Consider the following 10,679-nt stretch of genomic DNA (forward strand, 5'->3'; position numbering starts at 1 on the left):
GGGACCGCTTCCGGGGCTTCCATCTAAGGTGAGTATTTCATAATGAGCTTGTATGCTATGCATACTAGCTCATTATGTCTTTGTCTTGCAGGTTTTTGTTTTATGTTTTTTAGTGGGTTTACAACTACTTTAAAGGGAAAGACGGGTTAGTGTTGTGTGCTTTCAGTATGGTGCTTTAAACTGTATTCAGTGTTATATGTATTAGAATAGGGATAGAAGGATCTCGCGCATAAAATCTATCATATAAATAAATAAAATTCACATATAACACTAATGGTAAGTGGGTGTGAAAAAAAAAGCAAATCTTAGATAAAATGCATCAAGTGAAGTGACCGTGCTGAAAAATAATAATAATAAATCACAATAAATAGTCACATTCAAAAAAATAAAAATAAATAAATGTGCAAAAATGCAAAACATATGCCACAAAAGGTGCAAAAATGCAAACGATGTAGTGTAAAAAAACTACAATAATAGGATATATCAGGAAAAAACAGTTCTTAGAGATGACCATATAAAGTTCGTGAACCGTGGTGGTCATAGAAGAAATAAGTAAATATGAGTAGTGGTGATAATGATAATCTTCATAAAACAAATGACGGATCAACCAGGCTCTCTAAACTCTCACCTCAGAGATGGAAATCAAAGGCATCAATATATGTCTTTCTCTGTTGTAATAGAAGAAGCAATCCCCTCTGTTTACCATCGGGCACCTCAAGGATGGAAACAACTGGCAACAATGTATGTCTTTCTCTGTTGTATTACAGGCAGCGTTCCCCTCTGTTTATTGTCAGGCACCTATAAAAATAAACTGGGAATATTTCCACCTAGGCTGTGACAGCCCGGTGGGAGGAGGGGGAGGAGAGAGGAGGCCTCTGATGGTGTAGTATTTTAAAATTCAATTTATTAGGTAAAACGATAGGTGGTCTCTTACATAAAAACAAAGTAAATACACATGAAAGGAAGGAGCGGCGTCCGAGGCGCCTCCTTACGTGACTTCCGGTATAGTCAACTCTCTGCCACGCCCTACGCGTTACGTCACCGCTCGTGACTTCAACTGTTGAGCCCCAGTTGAAGTCACGAGCGGTGACGTAACGCGTAGGGCGTGGCAGAGAGTTGACTATACCGGAAGTCACGTAAGGAGGCGCCTCGGACGCCGCTCCTTCCTTTCATGTGTATTTACTTTGTTTTTATGTAAGAGACCACCTATCGTTTTACCTAATAAATTGAATTTTAAAATACTACACCATCAGAGGCCTCCTCTCTCCTCCCCCTCCTCCCACCGGGCTGTCACAGCCTAGGTGGAAATATTCCCAGTTTATTTTTATAGGTGCCTGACAATAAACAGAGGGGAACGCTGCCTGTAATACAACAGAGAAAGACATACATTGTTGCCAGTTGTTTCCATCCTTGAGGTGCCCGATGGTAAACAGAGGGGATTGCTTCTTCTATTACAACAGAGAAAGACATATATTGATGCCTTTGATTTCCATCTCTGAGGTGAGAGTTTAGAGAGCCTGGTTGATCCGTCATTTGTTTTATGAAGATTATCATTATCACCACTACTCATATTTACTTATTTCTTCTATGACCACCACGGTTCACGAACTTTATATGGTCATCTCTAAGAACTGTTTTTTCCTGATATATCCTATTATTGTAGTTTTTTTACACTACATCGTTTGCATTTTTGCACCTTTTGTGGCATATGTTTTGCATTTTTGCACATTTATTTATTTTTATTTTTTTGAATGTGACTATTTATTGTGATTTATTATTATTATTTTTCAGCACGGTCACTTCACTTGATGCATTTTATCTAAGATTTGCTTTTTTTTTCACACCCACTTACCATTAGTGTTATATGTGAATTTTATTTATTTATATGATAGATTTTATGCGCGAGATCCTTCTATCCCTATTCATTTTTTCGAGTGCCATGTGTACACTTGCCTATTTCGCTGCAATCTTTTTAGATATCATCATATGAATCTTTCACTTCAAGCTCTTATTTGTACACTTTGTGATTGTCACCAGATTCACTTGTTTCTCACTTTAGCGCGAAGGATCCTAGCATTTATATGTATTAGAATATTGTATGCTGTATACAGTTTTCTATTGATGCTTTTATAGTAAATTGCAGTATCTGTGGCTTTGGAGAGTGGAGTGTAAGCCCCTTGTATTCACTGCAATATAAAAAGACCCAATAGTTCATTTTAGGAATGCTTTTTTAATTTTGTGATGTTACTTAACATTTTGTTAATAGTAGCTAGTTTGTTTTCTTTTAAATTAAGCCAAAAAAAGTTTAGGTTTTGTCTTAGTGTTTTGAGTGGGAGGTTTTAGATTTATTTTGTTTTGTTTGGGTCATTTATTTTTATTACCAACCCCAGCATTAGGTTTGAGCCAAACTGCCCTGGGTTATGTTCAAACAGGGTTTGGGGAACTTCAAAGAAGATCAGATGGCAAACCTGAACCCCATTGAAATCAATGGAAGCAGAATCTGTCAAATTAAACATGGCCATTTTCTGGGCTAATGGGCAAAGGGTTTAAAAAAAACAAACAAAGAAAAAACAAACAGCATGGAGGGCCTGTCTTGAGTAACATTCACAAATTAAAAAAAATCAATTTGACTAATATTCACAAAAGGAAAACTGTGTTACATTGCCATTTCCTTTGCTATTTAACAAAAAAGATTGCAGACCCCCCTCCAAAGGTCCCCAAAAATAGTATCCTCTTCCATCATTTCCATTCTCAATATTTATCCTCCTCCATCTCTATTCTATTTCCTCCTACATCTCCATCTTCATTTTCACTCCTCATCCTTTATCTCCTTTCTCACTACTCCTCTTCTCCATTCTCACTCTTCCATCTCCATTCCCACTCTTCCATCTCCATTCTCGATACTTTCCTCCTCCTCCTCCTCCTTCATCTCTATTGTAATTCCTCCTCCTCCTCCCCATCTTCATTCTCACTCTTCCATCTCCATTCTTGCTCTTCCTTCTCCATACTTATCCACCTCCTTCATCTCTGTTCTAAATCCTTCTCCCTCCCCATGTTCATTCTCACTCTTCCATCGCCATTCTCACATCTCCATTGTTACATCTTTCATCTCCATTCTCGATACTTTCCTCCTCCTTCTCCTTCATCTGTATTGTAATTCCTCCTCCTCCTCCCCATCTTCATTCTCACTCTTCCATCGCCATTCTCACATCTCCATTGTTACATCTTTCATCTCCATTCTCACTCCTTCTCCTCCTCATTCATTTCTAGTCAAATTGCTCCTCTTTCTCCATCTTCTTTCTCACTCCTCCATCTGCATTCTCATTCCTCCTCCATCCTCATTCCTTGTCATGGAAAGGTGTGCCTTACAATGGTGGTATTTACTTGTCTACCTTGATACCGTATATCTTTGTATGACTTTACAATAATCACTGGTGATTTTTTTGTACTGATGACTTTATAAGATAGTTACTGAAGCTAACCTCTGCTCTTTCTACTTATTTTTACTACTTCCGAGTGTCACAACCCGGGGCAACAAACATCAGTGCCAAGTCTCCAGACATTACATCATCAACGTAGAAATGAAGAATATATCCAGACAACGAGAAATTCCAGCAAAAGACCCAGAAGCTACCAAACATCACCACTGATCGTCGCCACCACCTTATTGTCACCAGCATCTTATCAATCGTCACAAACATCTGATAGATGACCAAAGACTGAACACCTTGCATCTTTTCTCTTTTATATACTTATGTCAAATCTGTAATAAATAGAGACTTTTTCAGCATATATTTGGTGTTTTGTCTGATCTCTTATACTCCAGTATGTGCCTTCAAGTTAGGCCTCACTGACTAAGGTAACTCCACAACTCTCCTCCTCCACCTCTATTCGTACTCCTCATCCTCCATTCTACCTCCTCATCCATTCTTAATTCTCTTCCTCCTCCTTTATTCTTAGTTCTCCTCCTCCTCCTCCTCTATTTTCACTCAACCTCCTCTATTCTCAGTCCTCCTCCATTCTTAGTCCTCCTCTTTCAGTGCCACTTCTGCTCCTCTTCCTCCTTCTCCCCCAGTTTCATTCCTCCTCCTCCTCCATTCTCACCCCTGTTCAGGGGCATTGCTAGGTGGCAAAAAGACCAGGGGCTTCAGCCTGAAGTCCAAGGCCAACACGGGGGGGCGGGGGGCTCTAGGGGTGCAGGGTTTTTTTTTCATTTTTGCCTGTTTTCTGTTCTTGAAATGAATTCTGGACATATGTCTAAGCAATATCTTTAAATATAGTTTCAATATTCCTTACTAAAAAAGTTGATATACATACTGAAAGACAGAACAACATGTCTTTGAGATAAAAAGTTGCATTGCAATAAATAAAGACCCAAAATGATAAGCCTTCCGTATCATAAAAAAGAGAAGGAATTACCATTACACACAGTGATATCGGACATATAATAATAAAGAAGGACGGAATTGTAAAGAGCTGTGCAAACTGTTGGTGCTATATAAATCCTGTATAATGATAATAATTTGGCTATAGGTGCAACAATTGGAAAATTGGACAACATAGTTAATCAATTATTATAACAACTGTATACTAATAATAATAATTTGGACATCACGTGATGTCAAAAAGGGCGGTACCACCGGGTGACATAGCCTGTTCGCCCCGCCCCCTGCCTATATAACAACTGTCAAAGTGCACAGCGGGCAGTTGGCTGGGAGGCGTCCCAGGAGGTGGAGTGGGTTTTTTTTTTCTATTTTTCAGGTCTGTCGGGTATCCTGATTGACGATGGATTATATTGAGGGACATTTTTTTTATTTTTATTTTTTAATAAAGGATTTGTCAAAAACTGTGTCTTGTGGTTTTTGTTTTTTGACACTTTTTTGGTGAATGGGTAATGGTATGATGTACCCGATACCCACTCACATGGGGGGGGCAGGATCTGGGTGCCCCAGATTCCAATAAGGCCACCGTCCACAGACCCAGACAACCACAGCTCAGGGTTGCTGCGGCATGTTCTATACATTGAACAGATGTACCATTTTACAGGCAGACTAAGGGGACCCTCCAGGCACGGTATTTAAAGGAATTTTTCATTTTTATTGTTTCACTTTAGGCATCTTTAAAATCACTGCTCCTTAAAAAAAAACAATTGTTTTAAAAACTTTCTTGCATTGATACATGTCCCCCAGGGCAGTACCCGGGTCTCCATACACTTTGTGTGGCAATAACTTGCATATTAGCCTTTAAAATTAGGACTTTTTATTTTTCATCTTCGTGTCCCATAGACTTTAATAGAGTTTGCATGTTCGCTAGAACTTTTTGCCTGTTTGAGATGTTCTGCTGCGAACTGAACGGGGAGGTGTTCGGCCGATCCCTACTCTCTTGTTATCTCTCGCCTTGACTAATGCAACTCCATTCTCATTGGCCTACCTCTCCATAGGCTATCCACCCTTCAGTCTGTCATGAATGCTGCTGGCAGACTTATCCACCTTACCAACCACTCAGTGTCTGCCAACCCTCTCCGCCAATCCCTTCGCTGGGTCCCAATCACCCAAATTAAATTCAAAATGCTAACTACAACATACAAAGCCATTCACAACTCTGCCCCGAGCTACATCACCAATCATGTCTCCAAATATCACCAATCATGTCTCCAAATCGCCCTCTCCGCTCCTCTCAAGACCTCCTACTCTCAAGCTCTCTTGTCTCCCCCTCCAATCTACAAGAACATATTTGGGGGCACACCATACAATGCATTTAAATTCAAGATGGTGCTGCTATAAGACCTACAAACAGTACAAAATATTTTACAGCGCACACATACAAGAATGACATTTCCTGCAGGGCTAGTTAAAAACACCTGAACATATTCAAAAAATACGGGGGTTTGGTCACACTATATGGTCATATAGTGCTAAGCCCACTTACTGCGACAAAGTACCCCGAATTAGTGGGTCCTACACTAGTAATAGAATGGAAGATCCTTTGTCTCAACCATGGGAGCTGAACTCCTCTATGTGGGATAACTGAAAGGGATACATCCTAAACACTGGTGGCCACTAAATAGGAGGTAATGAGGAGGGGGAGGGGTGCTCCAGCCCAAAAACCTGGTCAGGGCCTATTACAACATACAAGAACATATTTGGGGGCACACCATACAATGTGTTTAAATTCAAGATGTTGATCAAAATATTTTGTACTGTTTGTAGGTCTTATAGCAGCACCATCTTGAATTTAAATGCATTGTATGGTGTGCCCCCCAAATATGTCCTTGTATGTTGTAATAGGCCCTGACCAGGTTTTTGGGCTGGAGCACCCCTCCCCCTCCTCATTACCTCCTATTTAGTGGCCACCAGTGTTTAGGATGTATCCCTTTCAGTTCTCCCACATAGAGGAGTTCAGCTCCCATGGTTGAGACAAAGGATCTTGCATTCTATTACTAGTGTAGGACCCACTAATTCGGGGTACTTTGTTGCAGTAAGTGGGCTTAGCACTATATGACCATATAGTGTGACCAAACCCCCATATTTTTTGAATATGTTCAGGTGTTCAGGTGTTTTTAACTAGCCCTGCAGGAAATGTCATTCTTGTATGTGTGCCAATGGATCCGGTTTCACCATAGATCAGGTATCCCAATCAATGACCCCATAGAGCATGTTTCCCATCAGTGTCCCCATAGATCACTGATTTATCAGTGTCCCCATAGATCAGGTGTCCCCAATCAGGTGTCACATCAGTGTCCCCTTAGATCATTGATCTATCAGGTGTCCCCATCAATCTGGTGTCTCCATCAGTGTCCCCATGGATCAGCTGTTGCCAACAGTGTCCCCATCGATCAGATGACACCACTGATGTCCACATCGGTGTCCCCATAGATCAGGTGCCCCCATCAGTGTCCCCATAGATCAGGTGCACCCATCAGTGTCCCCATAGATCAGGTGCCCCCATCAGTGTCCCCATGGATCAGGTGCCCCCATCAGTGTCCCCATGGATCAGGTGCCCCCATCAGTGTCCCCATGGATCAGGTGCCCCCATCAGTGTCCCCATGGATCAGGTGCCCCCATCAGTGTCCCCATAGATCAGGTGCCCCCATCAGTGTCCCCATAGATCAGGTGCCCCCATCAGTGTCTCCATAGATCAGGTGCCCCCATCAGTGTCCCCATAGATCAGGTGCCCCCATCAGTGTCCCCATAGATCAGGTGTCCCCATCAGTGTCCCCATAGATCAGGTGCTCCCATCAGTGTCCCCATAGATCAGGTGCTCCCATCAGTGTCCCCATGGATCTGGTGTCCCCATGGATCAGGTGCCCCCCCTGGATCAGGTGTCGCCATCAGTGCCCCCTTGGATCAGGTGCCCCCATCAGTGTCCCCATAGATCAGGTACCAACATCAGTGTCCCCATAGATCAGGTACCCCCATCAGTGTCCCCATAGATCAGGTGTCCCCATCAGTGTCCCCATAGATCAGGTGCTCCCATCAGTGTCCCCATGGATCAGATATCCCCATCAGTGTCCCCATGGATCTGGTGTCCCCATCAGTGTCCCCAAAGATCTGGTGTCCCCATCACTCTCCCCATCACTGTCCCCATAGATCAGGTGTCCCCATAGATCAGGTGTCCCATCAGTGTATCCATAGATCAGGTCCACCATCAATCTCCCCATAGACGAGGTCCCCCCATCAGTGTCCCCATAGACAAGGTCCCCCCCATCAGTGTCCCCATAGACGAGTCCCCCCCATCAGTGTCCCCATAGACGAGTCCCCCCATCAGTGTCCCCATAGACGAGGTCCCCCCCATCAGTGTCCCCATAGACGAGATCCCCCCCATCAGTGTCCCCATAGATGGGGTCCCCCCATCAGTGCCCCTATAGATGAGGTCCCCCCATCAGTGTCCCCATAGACGAGGTCCCCCCCATCAGTGTCCCCATAGATGAGGTCCCCCATCAGTGCCCCTATAGACAAGGTCCCCCCATCAGTGTCCCCATAGATGAGGTCCCCCCATCAGTGTCCCCATAGACAAGGTCCCCCCATCAGTGTCCCCATAGACGAGGTCCCCCCATCAGTGTCCCCATAGATGAGGTGTCCCCATAGACTAGGTCCCCCCCATCAGTGTCCCCATAGACGAGGTCCCCCCATCAGTGTCCCCATGGATCAGGTGCCCCATCAGCATCCCAGTAGATCAGCTGTCCCCATCAGTGTCCCCATAGAACAGGTCTAACCATCAGTGTCCCCATGGATCAGGTCTAACCATCAGTGTCCCCATCAGTGTCCCCATCAGTGTCCCCATGGATCAAGTCTAAGCATCAGTGTCCCCATAGATCAGCTGTTACCATCAGTGTCCCCATAGATCAGCTGTCACCATCAGTGTCCCCATAGATCAGCTGTCACCATCAGAGTCCATAGATCAGTTGCCCCTATGTTCCCATCTCCAATCTATTCCTCAGGCTTTGTCACTGTGTCTGCTGTGTTGGGCTAAGCTATGTAAATGTGTGAGCAGAGTCAGCGCCAGCATAAGCTCTTCTTGAGGGACCCCCAAAATTAGCACCCCCCCATCTCCTGGTGCCCTCCTGGGCTGCCCTATGCTGTCTCCGGCCTTGATGATATGTAGGGTAGACCCAAACATTAGGTCCGAGCATAAGTTCAAACTGCAAACACTCTTTTCAGAGAAGACAATCTAAAAAAAAAACAGAATCTTGTGATCTACCATGTGAAAATCCAAATGATAATTAGAGATGATTAAAGGACAGCTGCTGGCATTGATCACGTCCCATATGCTCGTGCCAAAAAGTTTTCTACCAATATAATGCTGCGCTATCCAAATGTAATCATACGGGAACCGTACTAAACCATAATATTACTGGCTGCAGTTATATAGTGGTGAGGGGACAGGCCGGTGTGTGAGACAGTGGAGTGTTCTCAGAGCGGGAGAGGACACATCACCATAGAGCCTTTATATTTGTCTGGATACAGAGCGGTGGGCTCATAGCACCTACTAAATGTGAGTACCCCAATATAGGGAATATTGTCATTTTACATAAAACTTTTAAAACGGTAATACACTATCCAGCTTCCTCTGTTTACCATATGAATATTGCTGAAAGCAACCATCCAAGGATCTGAATGCTGACCATAAACCCCGAGGTGGTATAAAAGCGTGATCTGACCAAGCTTAGGTGCGAGGTCACACGCTCCAAGGTGAGCGCATACACCAAAGGGGGAGCACAAGAGAGGACACGAGCACTTTACTGTTATATCATCTGTTTTATCACCTGCAATGAGCACCAGAAGAATGGAGGAGTTATCAATGGACTTTATGCTGAGATTTTATGGACACAGATTAATACATGAATTAGTTTGGCACAAGAGCACTTTAAACACGGTTCACTTTATTTCTATATTGATTATTGTATATTGATGCACTTTTATATAGATTTATGTAAATTACAGGTGGTCACTGCAATTATTGCACAGGGTTGCAAATTTCTCTATTATATATGAATGCTACATGTGTATATAAAGGAGTGTATGCTACACAGGTTGTCATTGGGAGGATCGCAATTTTTAATTCATGATTGCAACTTATAATCGCATAAGTTTGCATTATTATATTCACTAGATTTTTCATATAGGAATAGAATATCTCACCACCACTATTTATCTGCAGCCAGTAATATTATGGTTTAGTATGATTCCGTATGATTACATTTGGATAGCGGAGCATTATATTGGTATAACACTGTTTAGAGAAGATCTGAACTTTAAGGATGTTTGGATGGAATTCCTCTCACCAAATGTCCCCCCAATACATTACTTGAGCGATCGTTGTCTCAGGCAATGTTCATATACTTGACCTCCAGTCAGGTACAAGAGGTTTGCCAATATTGGTCACAGTAAAGTTTCAGCCCATACACTATAAAGCGACTTCACAGCACTCTTGTCAGTGTGTTGGCGAATTTAGTGTGAGTGAAGGACAACCAAACATGATATTTGGGGGGCACACCCTAAAAGATCCATTAAAGATGGTGCAGCCATAAGACCATACAACAGAACAAAACATTACAGCACACACATGCAAAAAAGTCATTTACCTCCTGCAAGGCTATTTAAAACACCTAAACATTAACAAAAAACATTATCAAAAAATATGGGGATTTGGTCACTCCATATTGCTATATGGTGCTTAAGCCCACTTACTGCGACAAAGTACCCCATGATTAGTGGGTCCTACACTATCCATAGACTGGGAGATCCTGCTTCTCCGAACCATGGGAGACATACACTCCTCTATATGGGAGAACTAGAGGACTCCACCCATGACACAGGTGGACACTAATGAGAGGCACTGATGGGGGACTTTGTCTATTGTATGGATTCTGACCAAATCCTTTTGGGCTGGAGCACCCCACTCATAATAGGGAAGCCTATCATTCCTCCAACTAATCTTCTACCACTTCCATAAGCTCATTCACCACAGTTACAACCTTTTGTACCACCTGCCCCCCATATTAGATTGTAAGCTCTTCTGGGTCTCTTAATCCTCTTGTATTTTATTGTATTGTAATGATATTGTCTCCCTTTGTTACTGTAAAGCACTACGTCTACTGTTGGTGCTATATGAATCCTGTATAATAATAATATTAATTATACCTTATTCATATGAAGGCAGTAATTATATGTAGGAAA

Source organism: Aquarana catesbeiana, linkage group LG01 (assembly GCF_042186555.1).
Source record: "Aquarana catesbeiana isolate 2022-GZ linkage group LG01, ASM4218655v1, whole genome shotgun sequence".
Classification (NCBI taxonomy): domain Eukaryota; kingdom Metazoa; phylum Chordata; class Amphibia; order Anura; family Ranidae; genus Aquarana; species Aquarana catesbeiana.